Source organism: Dryas octopetala, chromosome 8 (assembly GCF_963921425.1).
Source record: "Dryas octopetala chromosome 8, drDryOcto1.1, whole genome shotgun sequence".
In the NCBI taxonomy this organism is placed as follows: Eukaryota; Viridiplantae; Streptophyta; class Magnoliopsida; order Rosales; family Rosaceae; genus Dryas; species Dryas octopetala.
In genome coordinates this window covers 10,587,977-10,610,451 of record NC_141373.1, presented here as the reverse complement: position 1 = coordinate 10,610,451, position 22,475 = coordinate 10,587,977, and the positions used below count along the sequence as shown (strand labels likewise).

Below are 22,475 nucleotides of genomic sequence, written 5' to 3'. Positions count from 1 at the left end.
AAAGAGTTGTCATCATCAATTGGATATGCCATTGGCCCATTGGGCTTCGGAAGTTAATTCTAATTTCTAAGTGAGTGTAAAAACCTTTCAAATCTGCCATGCAACATTTATGCGTTAAGACATCTTTCGGTTTTGGAACTTGATCGTGATTACTGTGTTACAGGTATCTTCTAGACAGCATGATTTCCAAGTGATCTTCTCGGGATGTGAAGTTCCAAAATGGTCCAGCTGTGTTAAGGACTCAAATTATATACGTGAATTTCCTCGTTAAATTTGGCTTTGCGAGAATGATACATGTGAAGTTGGTTTTGAAATCCTCCAGAATTTCAAATGGGAGAATGCAGGCACTGCACTCTGTCTTGTTTTTGAATTACAAGTGGATTCATATGATTTTCCACATTTTAAAGCCACAATTTACATCAATGAATGCGAATGCAATTCTTATGAGTTTTGGGGTTTTTTGAGTTCAGACTCAGGTCATGTGTGGTCGCAGTATATTCCAGGTAATGAACTCAAGCCGGATTTGGACATAGAGAATCTATTATTGTTGCCTCTTATGTGTCGAGTTGACTTTAAAGACCTACAAGAGATCAAATGGCTTTCCTGCGGGGTCCACCTAATATACCAGGAGGATGGTAGTAATGCCATGATCACAGTCAATAGTACTCATCATCAGCAAGAGCAGGGCTTTCTTTGTCCTTGATTGGAGCCAATGATACGGATGTTGATGAGCAACAGCAGCAGAATAAGCCTTGTCAGATGTCATGGAAGTCGATGAATATGATGATGATGATGATACGAATGTGGATCAGCATCAAGAGCTAGCTAACAACTTTCTTAATTGTCTTCGGAGCCAATGAATCTTCAACAGAATAATAAGCTGCATGGGGCCTCCAATGTCATGGAAGTAGATGAATCTGATGATTGTAATGATCATCTTCAAGGGCAATGGCTTTCCTTGTCTTTGGAGCCGTCGAATCCTCAACAACAGAATGAGCCTTGTCTTGGTGGAGCCTCAGATGTTATGGAAGTCGATCAAATATGATGATGATAGGAATGTGGATCATCATCGATTCATCATCATCAACAAGAGCAGGGGGCTTTGCTCTTGTTTCCATTGCTTTTGTTTTCTGGCGGATTTGGCTTTCTCAAAGTGGGGCTTCTGATGTTGTTTTTGGTTCACCAGTTTTGATGGCAGCATTTGTGAATTGTGCACATCGCTAACCCACCAGCTCCTATGGTAATTTTCGAGTGTTTAGGTTAATTCTCGATGGAGTTGGCCCCTCGGGAATTTGTCAAACTATATGCTGACGGAGAAGCACATCTTTTGTTAAGCATGCACTTGTGTTTTCTGATATTCATGTTTGGGTACATGATGGCCTCATTGGTTGTTCCTTATCTTTGAATAAATAAAGTCTTTTTTAGCTGCAAAAAGAAAAAAAAAAATTACATTAATTCTTTTATGGGTATATTCAAAGGAACCGAATATTTAACATATTAGAATCCTGACATATTTCTCACCTTGAAAAAATTCTTCAAATCACTTCGATATAGTCAGAACAATGGATATGCATCTAACTAGGTGGGATTGGGTCAAGTCCAAGCAAGGCCGAAAATTAATTAGACCTTAAGTTCAGCTCGGCCTATAGGCCCAAGGTTCTAGCCCAAGCGGCCCAAGGTTCACTTTTAAATCAGCCCAGTCCGTATTAAATGGAAGTTCTATATCAACCCAAAAGTTTATCTCTGCACCCCAAATATTAATGAGTTTTTAAGGACAATTGTAACCCTTTCCAGAGTGACTAAAAAACCTTACCTTGAATAATAAAATAATTTCTAAAATTTTAAGAAATAAAAATGACACTGTAAAAGTTAGATTGAGAGAGAGATATGTATATATATATATATATTTGCAACCCAATCGATAAGGCGGGCCGCTGGCAGCCATGGTCTCTACTCAGTCCATTTGAAAAAGAATTTTTTTTTTTTAAAATGATAATGTTATCAGTTTCAAATATAAGGGTTTAATTTTGTTATATTTCCAAATTTGGTTGGGTGTAGTGAGTAAATGTTGTATTTTTAAGTAGTTAGGTTTTTTTAAGAGGGAAATTGAATGCTATCTACCTTCTTCATCGATCTTTTTTATTATTATTCTCATTCCACAATATGAATTTATGATCGGAACCGTTCATTTTTTAGATCTAACTATAAAGATTTTATCTTCAACAAATCAACCAAATTGAAAATCGTTTGGTTATGTAACTGTGATAAAATAAACATACGGTTTTTGTAATAATTTGATTCACCATTAATTTATTTGTAACAATTACATAATCAAACGATTTTCGATTTAGTTAATTTTTTGTAGAGATGATTTTTAAATAATTATCTAAAAGATAAACGGTTCTAATCATGAAATTACATTGTGAAATGAGAATAATAAAGAAAAATGTCGGTGGAGAAGGTGAATAGCATTCCTCTATTTAAGAAGACCTTACAGCTTGTTCGTTGCCCAACGGTCTGATGTCGCGTTGTGCTCAGCTCACACACATGTTACAGCTTGTTTTTAATACTAATTAGCTATTAATTAAAGAAAAATGATGAACATACATATGATTACACTGATAATTGTTGCTAGTTAATGTTTCTACTTTTACCTTCTTCTCTAGGATATAGGAGGGGATGTGATACATCTTAATTACTTTGTTATAATTATCAATCACCCGGTACCAGGGTATTACAATGAACTGTATGAATTTTCATACGTGACATTCACTTTTTCTATACTTAGACATATAAATCATATAGAGCAGACATGTCTTCCAATAAAAGATGTTAATTTTGAAGCAACTTCGTTGCAGATTGAAGGTTACTCATGAAAAATGGGTTCTCAAATTTGGTTGAAAGTTTTCATACGTCTATTATTGCGAATAGATTGTTGGGAAATTGGTGTATTAAGTGGTCTCTGTTTTTGTAAATGTTTCGTTCAAGAAAAAAATTAAGAGACATCATTGTTTTTCCTAGACCATAATTAAATTGTACCATCCTTTTTATAGAAATTAGAATTTAGTCTTTATTACATTTTTTCTTGGGACTGAAACTTTATAAGTTTGTTTTTTCTAAATAAAATCCTTTAATCACCGCCATGTCAAAGAAATATGTTATCATTTTTTTTTTGAGGGTATAGATTACGGGTTCTCCCCATATATCCTCTTAAGGTGTAGAATGAAGTTAATTTATGGATGCTGCATGTTAGGTTTTAATTCTGAAATTTTATACAGGGCTCAGGGAATGAGGTCAATAGCCGCTGAGTGCTCAATGCCCAATATGAGTGAAAAAACATAGAAACTAATAGACCAATATTTATATAACGTGAAATTGTTACAATATTATTGAATTTTAGTTAGTATTCTAAAAGTCATAAAATTTTAGTTTATAGAATGTAAAATTAAAAGATCCGGATAGAAGTCCTTTTTTTATCATATTCCTAACCAATGAATCATGCAAACGAACTTACCAATATGAAGGGTTAAATTAAAGGCTAACCTCTAACAAGCCCCGTATACGTGCAGTTTGAATAATTAGTTGCTGAAATGGAGATGGATGGATCTGTATTTGGCTAATTGTACAAAAATGGAACTTGATGTGATAAACATTGAGTGCTGCTATTTGCACTTTTTTTTTTTCTTTTTGCATACCCCCACAACTTATTTTGTGAAATTACTTAATTGACAAAAAAAAAATTACCTTAAAAGACAACACACATAATTTGAAAAAAAAAAAAAAAAAAAAAAACCTCTCCTTACACACCCTAAACTCAACACTCCTAAACCACAACTACACACCTCATCCTCAACCTCACCTCCAACCACAACCAAAACACACCCCACCCGTGACCCCACCTTCATCCCAAAATTGTCGACACTCACCTCCCACTGTCAACTCGCCTTCATTGCCGCCATGCATCATCTCTCCACAATAGCCATTGGAAGTTGGAGGCATGCCCTAACCTAAAATTTTTGGATTTAAATGTAAATCTAATGTTTTCTTATCTAATTTCAATTGGTTAATCAATCCCAATACATTTTTCGTCTGTTTGCGATGATTTGGAGTGAGGTTTTTTAGAGTGCAAGAGTGAATTTTCTGGTTATTCATTTTCGGATTCGCAGGTCGTTCGACACTGGTCTGCTGAACATTTCGGTTTCGTTCGATAGTAAGCTGTCGAACCTTTCAGTTTTGTTCCGTAGTAAGATGTCGAACCTTTCAGTTTCGTTCGACAGCTTACTACTGAACAAAACCGAAATGTTTGGTAGACCAGTGTCGAACGACCTGCGAAATCCTATAACCCAAACCCAAAATTTCAATCTTGAAACCCAGAAAACCCGCGCTCCAAATTATCTTGAATATAAAAAAATAGGTCTGGGATGGATTAACCAATTTAAATTTGATAAAAAAAACCTAGATTTGCATATGAATCAAAATAATTTAGCTTCAGGCATAATTATGAGTTGACAACAATGGTTATGATGTTGTAGTAAGGTGGTGAGACCACCAACGGCGGATTGACAGTAGTGAGTTGATGGCGACTTCGACGACTGAGTTGACGGCGGTGGTGACAGCTCCGATGATGATGTTGGTATACAGGGGTGTGTTCTTGGCTAAGATCAGGTGGGCGTGAGGTTTGGGGTAAGGGTGTGTATTGTTTGAAAGAGTTGACCGTGTATTGTTTGGATGGATTGGGTGGGGTGTGTAAGAGAAATTTGATAAGATTAATGAGATTTGAGGTAGTTTGGTAATGAGAGGAGTGTGTTAAAAAGAAATTTTACATTTTAAAAGATGGTAGGAGGTGTGTAAGAGAAAAGTGTGTGCAAAAAGAAAAAAAAAAAAAAGTGTGCAAATAGCAGCTCTCTAAACATTTGATATATAATTTAAAAATGTTATAATTAGTTGTAGTCAAGGAATGAAATTTCAAAAATTTTGCCGAAATTTTGGTTTTTTTGGGGTCCAGAAATTTTATCACACATCCGTTATTTTTCATAAAAATTTTTCCAAAATTTGGCGTAGAGATCGAAGGGAGAAAGGGCCGCCGTTGCCGGAGGAAGAGAAGAGATCGGGAAGAAAGAGGTCGTCGTCGCTGGAGGGAGAGGAGATCCGGAAGAGAAGGATACCGGGGAGGGGGAGGGAGAGGGAGGGAGAGGGAGGAGAGGGAAGAGATTAGGGAGGGAGAAATGAGACTGAAGGGAGAGAGGGCCGCCATCGCCGAAGGGAGAAAATAGATTGGGAAGAAAGAGGTCGCCGTCGCCGGAGGGATAGGAGATCCAGGGGGAAAGGAGATCCGGAAGAGAAGGAGATCGGGGAGGGGGAGGGAGAGGGAGGGAGATAGAGGAGAGAGAAGAGATTGGGGAGGGAGGAGGGGGAGGGAAGGACTGGAGAGAGAAAGAGAAGTATGCCTGCGTGAGAACTGAGGGAAGAGAAAAGAAAAGAAATTGAAGACTGGAGAGAGAAAGGGAAGATTGGAGAGCAGGAGAGGTCACGGGGGAAAAGGAAGAAGGAAAGAAAAAAAAGAAAAAAGAAAAAGGTTCATTCATTTTAACTACTAAATTTCAATAACTTTTTAGTTTATGTACCAAAATTAAATAGTATTTTAGATTAGATATTAGTTGAAAAGTCAAACAAAATAATAAAGTAAAAGGTATTATAATTTACAAATATTACATTATATGCTACTACAATAAAAAAAATAAAAATAATATTACATTAATTTATACTATATTGTATTAAAAAAAATATAAATTCAGTCACAACTTCACTGTGACTGTCTTGGTAAATTGAAAAAGACAACTCACACCACTATACTATGTATTATTTTGAGTAAAAGTATTGTTTTGACCTTTATTTATATTATATTATAGTATAATTTCTCTAAAAAAAATTTGATTAAGTCACAACTTAACTGTGACTGTCTCACAACTTAGATGTGACTGTTGTTCAGTCACAACTAAATTTGAAGTTGTGAGTGTAGTACAATCACAACTAAATGTGAAGTTGAAACTACATTAGCAAATTTTTAAGATAATATAAAAACCTCAAGGACAATTTTTTCAAAACCTTATAAATTTTAACTAACACCCATCCTATGTGGGCCAAAAAACAAAAATGTCAAATGGAAAAGGCTCAAATCAAAGGGGCTAACATGTTTGTGACCTAATCTAAAAAGCTACATTTAAATTTAGTAGTTCAATTGAAATATTATATGGTTTTCATGTTATACAAAAAAATTATTAGGATTTAGTATTCAATCCTAATTTTCTTTAAAAAAAAAAGAAAAAAGAAAAGAAAAAAAAAGGAAAGGAAAGGAAAAAAAAAAAAAAACACGTTCCATTTGCGTCTATGCGCTCGTTGACTCGAAACCTTTCCAACAAGATTAAATCAAGGCTGGTCTTTCCTAATTTTTATTGTTCCTCAATGACTCGCCGAAATCACTTAAAATTCAAATAACTCACCAAAATTAACTTCGAGGTCCGAAAAACGTTATGTAAAATCTTGTGAGCTCGTATCGATAAATCTTATTTTTCTACGATTTCAAATTCATTTATTTCCTTCCAAAATTCCTCAGAAAAATTATAATATCTTCAAATTAACAAGATAATTATGAATAAATCATTATTTACTTCAAAATAAATTATAAACCAACTTTTCGAGATCTCACAATCTATTTGAATTGTGTTTGGTTATTGGATTAAGTGATTTAGAAAATAACAACACATGTCATTTTCTTATTTGTCCACATATGTTTTAAGGACAATTGAATTCAAAATGATTAAATATCCCTTAAAAAAAGGTCATTTTTATGTAATTGTTAATTAGTGAACTATTTTTATTTAACAGTATTTGCCTACAGCGCGCATTATATTTACCTTATATCACATGAAATCTATTATATTATTTGGTTTCTTTAATGTTTTTTATCAATGTAGTAGATAATATATTAAATAAACATATAGTCAAGTTTCATTCAAAATTTTCATTTTTTGATAACAATTTCCGTCGTTTTTGTCCAATTTTATCCAAAATCGTCAAAACCGAAATTTTACTCCTTAGTTATAGTGAAGTAATTAGTAATTTAATTAACAAAAACAATCCAACTATAAAAGAATCATCCACTTAATAATGAAAGTTGAAATGCCGGCAGATTAAAAGGAAGGGAGACTTTCATTTAGATCCTTTAGTTTTATAATATACTGAAAAAGCCTTATGCCTTTTAAAATTCTAACTAAAGTCCAATAATATTGTAACTATTTCATGTTACATAATATTGGTTCATTATTTTCTATTTTTTTCACACATATCAGGTGCCGAGCGGTCAACGGCCATTTTTTATTGTTCGGCAGTGCATTTTTACTTCTTTGTCAAGCCCTGGTTTGTCGGCTTTATATTAGGTTTTTACTTCTTTGCAGCCTCCACAAACCTCATTATATACCTTAGAAAGGTATGAGGTTAACACATATCCTATACTCTCAAAAAATAAAAAAATAATGACATATTTCTTTGACAAGGCAATGATCAAAAGATTTTATTTAGAAAAAATAAATTTGACAAGGTATTGATCAAACGATTTTATTTAGAAAAAATAAACGCTTTATTAAAAAAAAAAAAAGTCATAAGATTTTTTTTAAATAAAAAATATTAGAAAGACTAAATTGTAATTTTTCCTAGTCAAAGAGAAGGGACGGGAAAACGCGTACAGCAAAACGCGTCATTGTGTTGTTGACTCCTCTCCCAATGGCAGGTAGCTTGTAGGAAACTGCAGTCTTATAAAACATGATGCAAATAAACAATCATACATGACATGAGAATATTTTTGAGACGAGTATACCAGCTGGCATGCACGCAAACAGACGAAAAATTATTGTATTTCATGGAAGGTTACTTCTAATAATGAAATAATCTTGTTTTCCAAGTCAATATATTTAGACTTTTAGTTCCTCTCTTTCTTCGCACTCACATGGCAGGTAGTAGGAAACTGCAGTTTTATATGATACAAATCAAGTCCAATCTTTGAGATGAGTATACCATTCCCAACTCTTTGAGGCTGTTTGGTTATCTGACTTGCAAACACACAGTAGTATAGCTTCTATGGCCAGTCAAGGAGAGTCTTCATAAAACTCAACCCACTTAGGCTAGCGCGACTATCTTGGAGATGGAAAAGTTGTTGGTGGCCATATTATTATTGGAGATAAGACTACAAGCACCTATGATCTAGTTAAACGGATATGTTTTCTCTATGTAAGAGTTGTTAAAATCGTGAGCTTCCTGTCATGGATGTTGCGGGGAGTCTTGATCTGTTTATTGAAGCGAGAATTGGAAACTATAGAGAAATTACAAAGTATATATTTTGAGAGATGAGTAGAGAGAGAAAGAAATAGAGGAATAGATGAGAGATGAAGAGAGATGGGTGAAGTGGGCAGTGGCGGGAGGTAGGGCTGCCGCCGAAGGTGGGGAGGAGGTGCAGATCACATGTTTTTTCATTTTTTTCATTTTTTTTTCAGTTGTAAATTTTTTATATATTTGTATCTATGTTCTCTATATTTTCTAAATTCACTGAAAATATCATTTAGTCGTTTTCTGAATTTACACTGTAAACTAGAAATTCTATATTGTATTTTTCAAAAACTGTTTTTTCAATACGGCAACCAAACGCATTTTTGTCATCTTTTGAATTTGTAAAATGAAAAACCGTTTTGTAAAATGTTACCAAACGCATCCTAATAAATTTAGTTTTTCTGTCAATTTTTTCATTTTTTAGATCTAAGTTAAACAAACTCCAATCTGGATATGTTGTTCTATAAAATCTGACATGAGTTTGTTGTTCCATATATGAAATTTCGATCTGGGTTTAATGTTTGAGATCTAAAATTTTGACATGGGTTTGTTGTTTTAGATCTGAAATTTATAGATTTTTTTGTCAATTTTTTCATTTTTAGATTTAAGTTTAACAAACTCCGATATGGATATGTTATTCCATAAAATTCTGACATGAGCCACTAGACGGTGCTGCAGTCAGTTCATCATATTCATTATATTCTACTTTTTTTTACATTTTTGTTAAATTCAATTTTTTGGTCGACAGAGTGTTAACATGTCAACTATGTAGCGATTAAAAAAGTATTTTTGTCCAAAAAAATGCCAAAGAGTCCTAAAAGTAAAAGTTTGTTGAAAAAGATTAAAAAAGTAAGAATTGTATTAAAATGGATATTCAATTAAATTTCATAACAAAATATCACATAAATGGGGACCATAGACAAGATTGATAGTGAGGGGTTCGTCAAAAAGACAAGTAACAATAATGTGCAAACGCGTAGTAGTGTAGTGTAGACGTGTAGTACCGACTAAAAGTAGTAGGAAACTCCCTCCAGTCAAAAAGTAAAAGTTCCTCTGTTTCTTCGCACTCACATAGCAGGAAGTAGGAAACTGCAGTTTTATATGATACAAATCATGTCTAATCTTTAAGATGAGTATACCATTCCCAACTCTTTCAGGCTGTTTGGTTATCTGACTTGCAAACACACAGTAGCTAGTCTAGCTTTTATGGCCAGTCAAGGAGAGTCTTCATCTTCTTCCTTCATCCATGAATGGACCTATGATGTGTTTCCTAGTTTTAGAGGTGCAAATACACGTTTTAATTTTACAGACCATTTGCACAAAACTTTAATTAAGAAGGGAATTCGCACCTTCATAGATGACGAGCTTAAAAGAGGAGAAGAAATATCGCCAGCGCTTTTCACAGCAATTGAAGAGTCAAGGATCTCTCATTGTCTTCTCTCAAAAATATCCCTCCTCGAGGTGGTGTTTGGATGAATGAATTTTAAATTCTTGAATGTAAAGAATTAAGGCCAAATGTCACTTTTTCTCTTTGTACTTTGACAGTACTTTCACTTTCGTTAATGTTTTTTTAATTTTACCAATTTTTGTACCGTACTTCTATTTCGATAGTAATTAGGTTTATTCTGTCAAATCCGTCAATTTTAGTGATGAAAAATGCTGACGTGGTATCACAGCCCCTTTCGTGACTACCAAATCAGATTGGCCTTCCAACTGGCAATTTTGGTACCGTACTTTTATTACATAACAATAGAAGTACAGAACCAAAAATGCCAAAATTAAAAGTACAGGAATGAAAGTGAAAGTACTGTCAAAGTACAGAGATGAAAAGTGACATTTGGCCTATTAATTTGACATTTGGACTTGGCAAAGTGAATTTTATTGTTATCGTAATAGAAGCACGATATCAAAATTGTCAAAATTAAAAGAACATGGACGAAAGTGGAAGTAATGTCAAAGTACAGGGACAAAAAGTGATATTTGGCCTTAATTCTTTACATTCAAGAATTTTAACAAGTTCATCCAAACACCACCTCGAGAAGGCATATTCTTTAGAGAAGACAATGAGAGATCCTTTACTCTTCAATTACTGTGAAAAGCGCTGGTAATATTTCCATTCTTGGCCAAATGTCATTTTTTGTACCTTTACTTTGACAGTACTTCTACTTTCGTCTCTATTCTTTTAATTTTGACAATTTTGATACCCTACTTTTATTACGATAGTAATTAAGTCCGTCAATTTTAGTGACAATACAGGCTCGGTATTGTAGAAACAATAAATGAATTTCATACCTAAAACTAAAAGAATCATTGGCTGGTGAACAAAAGAATTTTAATAGTATGTTTACTAATCCATAATCATAATCAAAATAAGGAATTGGATTCCGATTACCGATTACGGATTTGTTTACTAACCATATGAGAATAAAAACATAAATAGGGTCTACATGAAATTAGAAATTCAACTCTTTATTTTGGAGGAATTGGATTCTTGGGTGGGAGGTGGTAATCCAATTCCTTATTTTGGAGGAATTCAATTCCTTATTTTTTTTTCATATTACCCTCACATTATTAACTAGTATATAAAATAATTTATTTAGAATAAGGGCATTTTAGTAATTAAATGCCCACATGATATCATTCATACTATGATTCCAGATAATTTAGTAAACAGCTTCAATGAGAATCCAATTCTGCATCAATTCAATTTCTTTTCAATTTAATTTTTTATCAATTCAATTCTTCCTAATTCGTAATTAAATTAGTAAACATGTTATGAATGTGGAAAGAATAAAAAGGAAAGAGAGGGGGTGGGGAATGGGAATGGGCCCATTGAGATTACATGAATTACAAAATCTATGAACATGTGATACATTACAAGAGAAATTCACCCTGACAATATTCATAGTGAGGAGTCCAATCACCATAAAGAAAATAGTTGCAAGTATAAATCTAGTCAAAAAGAAAAAGTAACACAGCACCAGTCATTGTGTCAGTGTGTAGGCTCCATATATCATGTGAAAACGAGTACAAACTAAAGGAAATATCACCGATTAAGTTGCACCGAAAGTTTCTCTCCTTCACGTTCACATGGTTGACTAGATTGTAGGAGACTGCAATTTTATACGTACCAAGATGTGAAGAAATTTAGCCATACATTTTAAAATTAATTGATAATAGGAGGAGTAGTTTAAATTTTTATAAGTCACTAGTAAGGCCCTCACATTTTTAATGTGAGATTTCTCTCAACACGCTCTCGCACGTGTGACATCATTTAAGCTTAACACGTGGACAATTTATATTAGGTGATATAGAAACACGTGTGGCCGTTAGGCGCATCACGTGAATAACCTACTCTGATACCCTAAACCCGTTTATACTGGAAGATCATCCCTGCAAAAAATCGGCTAAATCGGAATTCATCTCATACTTCGATTCGTATTACAAAATTTACAATCGTTCATAAGTTCAACCACCGTTACCTAACTTCTACATCTCCGATTGAGCTAATTTTTTGCATAGATGATCCTTAAGTGAGGCACTAAGGAATGATCGGTTCGGATCGTTAAAAACACAATACAAAAGTGATCTTCTACATACAAATACACTTGAAGAGTATAATTATATTAACTTTTGGGTAGAAATTTTGGTGATTCAACAATTTGTGAAGACTACAATGTGATTTTAACGATCGGAACCGTTCATTCTATTCGTTTATACTGGAAGATCATCCCTGCAAAAAATCGGCTAAATCGGAATTCATCTTATACTTCGATTCGTATTAGAAAATTTACAATCGTTCATAAGTTCAACCACCGTTACCTAACTTCTACATCTCCGATTGAGCTAATTTTTTGCATGGATGATCCTTAAGTGGGGAATTAAAAAATGAATGGTTATGATCTTTGGAAATACAATCGTATAGTATGCTATTACATATATAAAATTGTAAACAAAAAAATATTCTTACTTTGGGCGAGGAACTACAAATTTCGTCGCCCAAAGTGATCTTGGGCGAGGAACCTAAAATTTCGTCGCCCAAACTAACTTTGGGCGACGAATTCTGAGATTCCTCGCCCAAACCATTATTACAAAACAGGATGATCCTTTGGGTGACGAACATATTCCTCGCCCAAACTATGTTTGGGCGACGAACATAATTTCGTCACCCAAAGTGTCTTTGGGCGACGAAATGTATATTCCTCGCCCAAACATAGTTTGGGCGAGGAAATATTTTGTCACCCAAAGTAAGTTTGGGCGACAAATTTTCGTGTTCCTCGCCCAAAGGCACTTTGGGCGACGAACATATATATTCCTCGCCCAATGTATTTCCCAATTAATTGTTTGTTGTTAATGTTTAGGCGACGAAATTTGTTCGTCGCCCAAAGTTACCTTGGGCGAGGAACATGTGATTCGTCGCCCAAAGTAACTTTGGGCGACGAACATGTTCGTCGCCCAAACCTTTATGATTTTGAGCGACAAATTTTCTTGTTCGTCGCCCTAAATTTCTTTGGGCGACGAATATATGTTCGTCGCCCAAAGTTTGGTCGCCCAAATATATTTTTCTTGTAGTGCTTGTTGCTCTCAATATGCCTCGTAGTCGCATGACACGACTGTGGGAGGGATCGAAGGTACTTTAAATTACTTTCATCCATTGTAAGAGTTTATTTGTTAATGTTATGTTGTAAACTTCTTTGAAGCTTAACAATATCTAATCCTTTCTTTTTGTTTTTTTTATTTTATTTTTTCGTCACAGAATTTGCAAAATCTGACATCTATGGATTTTTCTGGGTCTAAACTTCTAACAGAAATCCCTGACTTGTCAGGAATCCCAAACCTAAAGAAGTTGGATCTAAGTTACTGTACAAATTTAGTTGAGGTTCCAAAACTAGTCACCATGAACTCTCTGAAGCATATAACTTTTGATGGTTGTGAAAGGCTTGAGAGTTTCCCAGAAATTGCGGGAAAGATGGTATCCTTGGAATTTATAGATCTATCGGCCACTGCCATAAAAGAAGTGCCGTCATCAATTGGGTATGTCATTGGGCTTAAGTGGTTATATCTAGATAAATGTAATAACCTTACAAGTCTGCCATTGGGCAGCATTTATGAGTTAAGACATCTTCAATTGTTGGAACTCGATGATTGTCCAAAACTTGTTGGATTATCAAATAAGGTCAACTCCGGTGCAGAATCACTTTCTTCGGTGAATCCAACTAACTCAAACATTTCAGTACCTCAGACATTAAGAATGTCGATGAGAGGAGTCAATTTATCAGAAAGTGATTTCCTTCCAACTCTTGATTGGGTGTACGCATTGACAACACTTAATCTATCAAAAAGCAATATTGTTATTCTTCCAGTAAGAATTATAGAATTTGTCAACTTGTGGTACCTTCGTTTGAGTGATTGCAAGAGGCTTCGAGAAATTCCAGAGTTTCCACCAAAGGTAAGAGAGGTACAAGTTGGAGGTTGCGAATCATTAGAAATATTTTCAAAATTGTCAGACGTATTGGAAGATAAAGAGCGACTACCTTTCGATGAGATCAACTTGTTCAATTGCAATAGACTCTCTGACAATCTGGGTCGTAACATGGCAAAGTGGGAAAATATTTTACTGAATAAGGTGTGTGTGTGTGTGTGTCTCTCTCTCTCTCTCTCTCTCTCCATAAAAACACACGCACACACACACACACACACACACACACACATATATATATATATACAAAAAGTTCAGATTAGATTATGGTATGTTATTATTGTGTTACAGGTATGGCCAGAACACCGACAGTTTGGAGTTGTTTTCCCAGTGAGTGAAATTCCAAAGTGGTCCAAGGAAGTGAAGTTTCCAAGTGCGATGAATGAAAATTATTGGTTTATCTGTGAAGTTTGTATTGAAATCCCTGGAAATTTCAAATGGGAGAATGCAGGATTGGTACTCTGTCTTGTTTTTGAAAAAGAGCAGTCCTTCAGTTGGCCTATAGCCGAAGTTCACATCAATGAATACAGTTGTGCGGCTCGGATCGTGTGTCCGGATTCTTCAGCAAAGACAAACTCAGATCATGTGTGGCTCCACTATATTTCAGGTAATATTATCAAGTGGCGATTAAACGAAGTCAATTCCAGTCCAATTTTGCGGTTGCCTCTTATGTGTCGAGTTGAATTTATGGTCGCCAAGTGGATGGATTCGGATGATACGCCTAGTGTACGGGTGTCCCACTGCGGGGTCCAGCTAGTATGCCACGAGGATGGTAGTAAGGAGCAGGGGATTTCCTTGTGCTTGGAGCCAATGAATTCTCAACAGAATGAGGCTGGCGGAGCCTCAGATGTGATGGAAGTCGATGAATATGATGATGACGGGAATGTGGTTCATCATCATCATCATCATCATCAACAAGAGCAGGGGCTTTCCTCGTCTTTGCACAATGGCATTACAAGATCGGTGTGCTTCAAAAGCTGTGGGGACCACCTAATATGCCACGAGGATGGTAGTAATGCCATGATGGCAGTCAATGGTACTGATCATCAGCAAGAGCAATGGCTTTCCTTGTCTTTGGAGCCAATGAATCACCAAAAAAGGCCTCGTGGAGCATCACTTGTCAAGGCAGTCAATGTTGGCGAGCAAGAGCAGCAATGGCTTTCCTTGTCTTTGGAGCCAATGAATCCTCAAAAACAGAATGAGCCAGGTCATGCTGGAGCCTCTGCCTCAGATGTTATGGAATTAGTCGATGAATATGATGATGATGACACGAATGTGAATGTGGATCATTATCATCATCATCAACAAGAGCAGGGGCTTTGCTCTTGTTTTCATTGCTTTTGTTTTCTGGCGGATTTGGCTTTCTCAAAGTGGGGCTTCTGATGTTGTTTTTGGTTCACCAGTTTTGATGGCAGCATTTGTGAATTGTGCCCATCGCTAACCCACCAGCTCCTATGGTAATTTTCGAGTGTTTAGGTTAATTCTCGATGGAGTTGGCCCCTCGGGAATTTGTCAAACTATATGCTGATGGAGAAGCACATCTTTTGTTAAGCATGCACTTGTGTTTTCTGATATTCATGTTTGGGTACATGATGGCCTCATTGGCTATCTGATACATACTTGGCTGTTTCTCATCTTTGTATAAATAAAGTCTTTTTTAGCTGCAAAAAGAAAAAAAAAATTACATTAATTCTTTTATGGGTATATTCAAAGGAACCGAATATTTAACATATTAGAATTCTGACATATTTCTCACCTTGAAAAAATTCTTCAAATCACTTCAATAATAGTCAGAACAATGGATATGCATCTATATAACTAGGTGGGATTGGGTCAAGTCCAAGCAAGGCAGAAAATTAATTAGACCTTAAGTTCAGCTCGGCCTATAGGCCCAAGGTTCTAGCCCAAGCGGCCCAAGGTTCGCTTTTAAATCAGCCCAGTCCGTATTAAATGGAAGTTCTATATCAACCCAAAAGTTTAATCTCTGCACCCCAAATATTAATGAGTTTTTAAGGACAATTGTACCCCTTTCCGGAGTGGCTAAAAAACCTTACCTTGAAAAATAAAATAATTTTTAAAATTTTAAGAAATAAAAATTACACTGTAAAAGTTAGATTGAGAGAGAGAGATATGTATATATATATTTGCAACCCAATCGATAAGGCGGGCCAAAATTGGAAATTTTGTAAAAGTACAAGGACCAAAATTGACATTTGGCCTAATTAATAATACTATCAGATTCAACTTTCAAATATAAGGGTTTAATTTTGTTATATTTCCAAATTTGGTTGGGTGTAGTGAGTATATGTAGTATTTTTAAGTAGTTGGGTTTTTTTAAGGAGACCTTAGAGCTTGTTCCTTACCCAATCCTCTGATGTCGCTTTGTGATCTGCTCACACACATCTTACAACTTGCTCTTTAATTCTAATTAGCTATTAAAGAAAAAATAATGAACATACATATGATTACACATTTACACGTACTGATAGTTGTTGCTAATTAATGATTCTACTTTTACCTTCCTCTCTAGGATATAGGAGAGGATGCCATATATACATCTTAGTTACTTTGTTATAATTATCAATCAATTATATCATAAAGCTTTAAATAAGGTATCAGGTGTCACAATGAACTGTATGATTCATACGTGACATTCACTTTTTCTATACTTGACATATAAATCATATAGAGCTTAGACATGTCTTCTAATTAAGATGTTAATTGCAGATTGAAGGTTACTCATTAAAATCAGGTTCTCAAATTTGGTTGTAACATGGAAAAGTGGGAAAATATTTTACTGAATCAGGTCTCTTTCTCTCTCTCTCTCTCTCTCTCTCTCTCTCTCTCTCTCTCTCTACACACGCATATTTAAGATCATGATTACTGTGTTACAGGTATCTTCTCGGCACCATGCTTTCCAAGTGATGTTCCCAGGAAGTGAAGTTCCAAAATGGTCCAGCTGTGTTAGGGACTCAAATTATATACGTCAATTTCCTCATGAAATTTGGCTTTGCGAGAATGATATATGTGAAGTTGGTTTTGAAATCCCTCAGAATTTCAAATGGGAGAATGCAGGATTGGCACTGTCTTATTTTTGAAATTGTTACAAAGGGATAATTCAAGTTTTCCGCTTAGAACCATAATTTACATCAATTGTTTTGGGAGCAGCAACAACAGAATAAGCCTTGTCATCCACATCATCATCAAGAAGGAGAGCTTTTGTCGTCTCCAACACCAATGGCGTACAGTCACTTTACTTGTCTTTGTAACCACTGAAGAGTCCTCCTAGTCCTAGAAAGCAGAAGCGCATGATGAAGACCAGCCATCCACATCAGACTCAGAGAATTACTATGATGATACTTTGGAGTTTGAGAAGTTAGCAAATAGAGATGACCCAACAATGGCTATTTTGCATCATCTTTAAATATTACCAAATGTATGATAATAGTCGTAAGATGATTTTTATTTCATGGACTTAAATTGAGTTGTGTATATAGTAGAATGTATTTTTGAGAATTAATCTATGTGGGTACTGTTAGAGGTTTAACCATTAGGAGGTTTTGGTGAATTATTCTTCAAGGATCAAAAGCAGATCAGCTTGGAGGGATTACGAGTACCAAAGCTTGAAGCATCAAGAGAAGAAGAGATCGTTCCTTTGAGTTTTGATACAACTTCAGCTTCAAGGGTAATCTCTTAATCTCACTCTTTTTCACTGATGCCAATTGTTATATGGTGTAGGTGGTATTGTGCAGGCCCCATATATGGTATTTTACAACTTAGTCGATCTCTGACCAATTTTCCCTTTACATTTTGTTACATGTACTTTTATCAAACATTGGGTTACTATTGGCACTATTAGTGCTCAGCCACTGTAATGATTTGTGGCTCTCTGCTTTTGCAGTCAATCTTGGGAGGGGTGAGGTTTTAGCTGCTGATTTTCGGGGCCTCTATCATGACTTTTGTCTCCTGCAACTCTTTTTTTTTTTTTTTTTGCCCTTGTCTCCTGCAACTTACCTTAAGCTTAAATGTACTATTTTAATCCTTCAATTTTGCAGTAAATTTTAGCTTATTTCTTTTTTTTGCCAAGAATTTTAGCTTCTTTCTTATACATTCAGTTGCATCTGCATTTACATCTGGTAAACTTTAGCAACGGTTTTTACATTGGCGGACGCATGTACGCACATATAATGTCCTTTAACTTAAATTTTTTTATGTGTATTTTCAGTTAAGAACTTTACATTTTTTAATTCTTGTGAGTAATTTATCTTTAATTCTTCAAATCACTTCAACACAGTATGAAACTTGTATAGGCATCTAACTAGGTGGGGATTGGGTCAAGTCCAAGCAAGACCGATAGATTGATAAGGCCATAAAACTTAAGTTCAGTCTGGCCTATAGGCCAAAGGCCCAACCTGCATAACTTTCAGATTAAAAGTGGGCTGCTGAATGCATAGCCAAACTCAAGAACATCCTTATGTTTCTTTAATGTTCACTTTTCTAAAATCAACCCAATCCATATTAAATGGGAAGTTCTATATCAATCCATATTAAAATCTGTAAAGGCAAGCACATGTGGTGGCAACAAATGATAGGTATTTCCTCTTCAATTCCACAGCTAAAGCCTGAGGTGCAATTTGCTGAAGGATGATGTGTAAACTTGTTGGACATCAATTCTTTTGAAGGTCTATCCCAAATATTTCAACAAACTACACATGAACCAAAGCAATTTGCAAATAACTCCCTAAGCTAAGTTGCATCCTAGTTATTCATATATTTTTTTTATTAATTAATTGACATCTATTAATATTGAATATATGATCTACTTCGACAAAAGTTGATTGTGTCATCCACTAAACCAAATAGTCATTAACTATTTATATCTAATTTAAAGACAAAAATAAAAAATAAAATAAAAATTGACACATCCGCAACATCATATGGGCAATCATTTCACAATAGAAGCCGAACATGTACTACAAAATATACTACACTACATGACACTGGTATATATATATTTTTTTTTTGGTCAAAGGTGATTCATTAAAGCCCAACAAGGCAAAGAAACCAAACAGAAGAAAGGCCTATGGCCAGTGTCGCTACAGCAAAGAGGAAACGACATAAAAAAGGAACAACAAGAAAGAAAGGTGATAAGGGAGCTATTTTCGATCCAGACAGAGAGACTAGATCGAAGGAGCTACCCCATCACTCGTAGCACTAAAACTTAGAGGTCCAGGAAGGCCATCACGGGATAAAATGCGAACAAAGGAGGAAGGGGGTCGTTGGACCCAATTTGAGGGGCACATCCTCCGTCGAGATTGCGCAGCGATGAAGTCCGCCGCGATATTGATACTCATGGGAATCCACTTCCAGGCTGAAGAACAAAAGGAAGCCGACGAACGGTTTATGGCTTCAATGATTGTAAAGATTCGCCAATTGCAGTTCGAAGCACACCCAGTGATGCTCTGAATTAACTCCTTGTTGTCGGCTTCAAAAATGACATTAGAAAAGTTGCTAGTCTGGGCAAGGTTCACCGCCTCCCAAGCTGCCATTGCTTCCGCTTCCAAAGGGATGATGCCAAAGCATATTTCGCCACACCGCCACAGAGATTCCCTTAGTGGTTCCTTGCAACTACACCCATCCCTGTTTCCAACGAAGTGGGGTCCCAGGCTCCGTCAATATTAAGCTTGATGAACCCAGATGGGGGAGGAACCCAATGAGGGGCAGGGCTAGGAGTAATGGGTGCTGTTGGAATTGAATGTGGGGCCTTCACTGAAGAATCAAGCTAGAGGAATTCCAGAGCTGCAACATCTGCTCGTCTTGCAGTTTCTACAGGGGAGACAGGGCTGGCGTGATAAATGAAATTGCACCGCTCCTTCCAAATTTCCCAGCAGAGGAAAGATTTCATAGTAAGGAGCCTATCAAGATTCGCCTTAGGGGTACCTGCAGAGGTTGTTAGATTCAAAAACCAATGAGCCATTGTTGTTATTTCTGAATTTTGGAACCTGTAAGTGGTGCAGCTGGAGAACCATGCCCCCTGGTCCAGGGGCATAAAACTCAGGAAATTCCCCACACACACTACACAAGGGGGAGGGCAGGCATTTTTTCTTGAAAAGATTGTTGAAAGTAGGAATGTCATTGTTTAGGGACTTCCAGAGAAAAGCACAAATCTTTGGTAATGTTTTTAAAGCCCAGAGTTGCTTCCAGACTTGTGGGCTGGTTTGTTGGGAGGTACCAGGGCTTGTAGAAGCGGAATTGAGAGCCTTGGAGTGTATAAAATGGTACCCGGACTTAACCGTGAAACAACCATTCTTAGTGTGGGGCCAAACGAATCTGTCAGCTTGGTCTTCCGCTCCCAAGGCAATAGTACTTATAGCTCTACAAGTGAATTGATCAACTAGGTGGGCAATAGGGGAGAGGTTCCAGGACCTTTTCGACCAATCAATGAGCTCTTCCACCTTAGTAGGAGGTTGATCGAGTGAACCCTGTGATTGGATTAGCCCAGAGGGATGATTGGGGATCCATTTGTCAACCCTTGGATCAATTGTAGCACCATTGCCCACCTGCCATAAGCCACCCTTTAGGGTGAGGGGTTGGTCAAAAAGAAAAGTAACAATAATGTGCAAACACCTATTAACAATTTAACTGGCAGGTAGTAGGAAAACTCGCAAAAAGTAAAAGTTACTCTGTTTCTTGGCACTCACAAGGCAGGTAGTAGGAAACTGCAGTTTATATGATACAAATCAAGTCTAATCTTTGAGATGAGTATACCATTCCCAACTCTTTCAGGCTGTTTGGTTATCTGACTTGCAAACACACAGTAGCTAGTCTAGCTTCTATGGCCAGTCAAGGAGAGTCTTCATCTTCTTCCTTCATCCATGAATGGACCTATGATGTGTTTCCTAGTTTTAGAGGTGCAAATACACGTTTTAATTTTACAGACCATTTGCACAAAACTTTAATTAAGAAGGGAATTCGCACCTTCATGGATGACGAGCTTAGAAGAGGAGAAGAAATATCGCCAGCGCTTTTCACAGCAATTGAAGAGTCAAGGGTCTCTCATTGTCTTCTCTCAAAAATATCCCTCCTCCAGGTGGTGTTTGGATGAATGAATTTTAAATTCTTGAATGTAAAGAATTAAGGCCAAATGTCACTTTTTGTCTTTGTATTTTGACAGTACTTTCACTTTCGTTCATGTTTTTTTAATTTTGTCAATTTTGGTACCGTACTTCTATTTCGATAGTAATTAGGTTCATTATGTCAAATCCGTCAATTTTAGTGACGGAAAACGCTGACGTGGCATCACATGCCCCTCTCATGACTACCAAATCAAATTGGCCTTCCAACTAGCAATTTTGGTACCGTACTTTTATTACGTAGCAATAGAAGTACAGAACCAAAAATGCCAAAATTAAAAGTACAGGGATGAAAGTGGAAGTACTGTCAAAGTACAGAGACGAAAAGTGACATTTGGCCTATTAATTTGACATTTGGACTTGACAAAGTGGATTTTATTGTTATTGTAATAGAAGTACGGTATCAAAATTGTCAAAATTAAAAGAACATGGACGAAAGTGGAAGTACTGTCAAAGTACAAGGACAAAAAGTGATATTTGGCCTTAATTCTTTACATTCAAGAATTTTAACAAGTTCATCCAAACACCACCTCGAGGAGGCATATTCTTTAGAGAAGACAATGAGAGATCCTTGACTCTTCAATTACCGTGAAAAGCGCTGGTAATATTTCCATTCTTGGCCAACTGTCATTTTTTGTACCTTTACTTTGACAGTACTTCTACTTTTGTCTCTATTCTTTTAATTTTGACAATTTTGATACCCTACTTTTATTACGATAGTAATTAAGTTCGTCAATTTTAGTGACAATACAAGCTCGGTATTGTAGAAACAATAAATGAATTTCATACCTAAAACTAAAAGAATCATTGGCTGGTGAACAAAAGAATTTTAATAGCATGTTTACTAATCCGTAATCAGAATCAAAATAAAGAATTGGATTCCGATTACGGATTACTCCTTTGTTTACTAACCATATGAGAATAAAAATATAAGTGGGGTCTACATGAAATTAGGAATTCAACTCTTTATTTTGGAAGAATTGGATTCTTGGATGAGAGGTAGTAATCCAATTCCTTATTTTGGAGGAATTCAATTCCTTATTTTTTTTTCCATATTACCCTTACATTATTAACTAGCATATAAAATAATTTATTTAGAACAAGGGCATTTTAGTAATTAAATACTCACATGATATCATTCCTACTATGATTCCAAATAATTTAGTAAACAGCTTCAATGAGAATCCAATTCCGCATCAATTCAATTTCTCCTCAATTTAATTCCTTATCAATTCAATTCTTCTTAATCCGTAATTGGAATAGTAAACATGTTATGAATGTGGAAAGAATAAAAAGGAAAGAGAGGGGGTGGGGAATGGGAATGGGAATGGGAATGGGCCCATTGAGATTACATGAATTACAAAATCTATGAACATGTGATACATTACAAGAGAAATTCACCCTGACAATATTCATAGTGAGGAGTCCAATCACCATAAAGAAAATAGTTGCAAGTATAAATCTAGTCAAAAAGAAAAAGTAAC

General features: G+C 35.7%; 2 pseudogenes across 1 annotated transcript in view; both read left to right on the top strand.

The window, feature by feature from the left end:
* LOC147277111 (TMV resistance protein N-like) overlaps nucleotides 1-15,241 on the top strand; it is a 30,973-nt pseudogene extending 15,732 nt beyond the window's left edge.
* Nucleotides 1-17,949, top strand: part of LOC147277110 (TMV resistance protein N-like) — a 42,017-nt pseudogene extending 24,068 nt beyond the window's left edge. The window contains exons 9-10 of the transcript XR_015123974.1: nucleotides 16,586-16,664; nucleotides 16,753-17,949. The product of XR_015123974.1 is annotated as a TMV resistance protein N-like (transcript). The remainder of the gene's footprint in view (nucleotides 1-16,585; nucleotides 16,665-16,752) is intronic.
* Nucleotides 17,950-22,475: the final 4,526 nt, after the last annotated feature.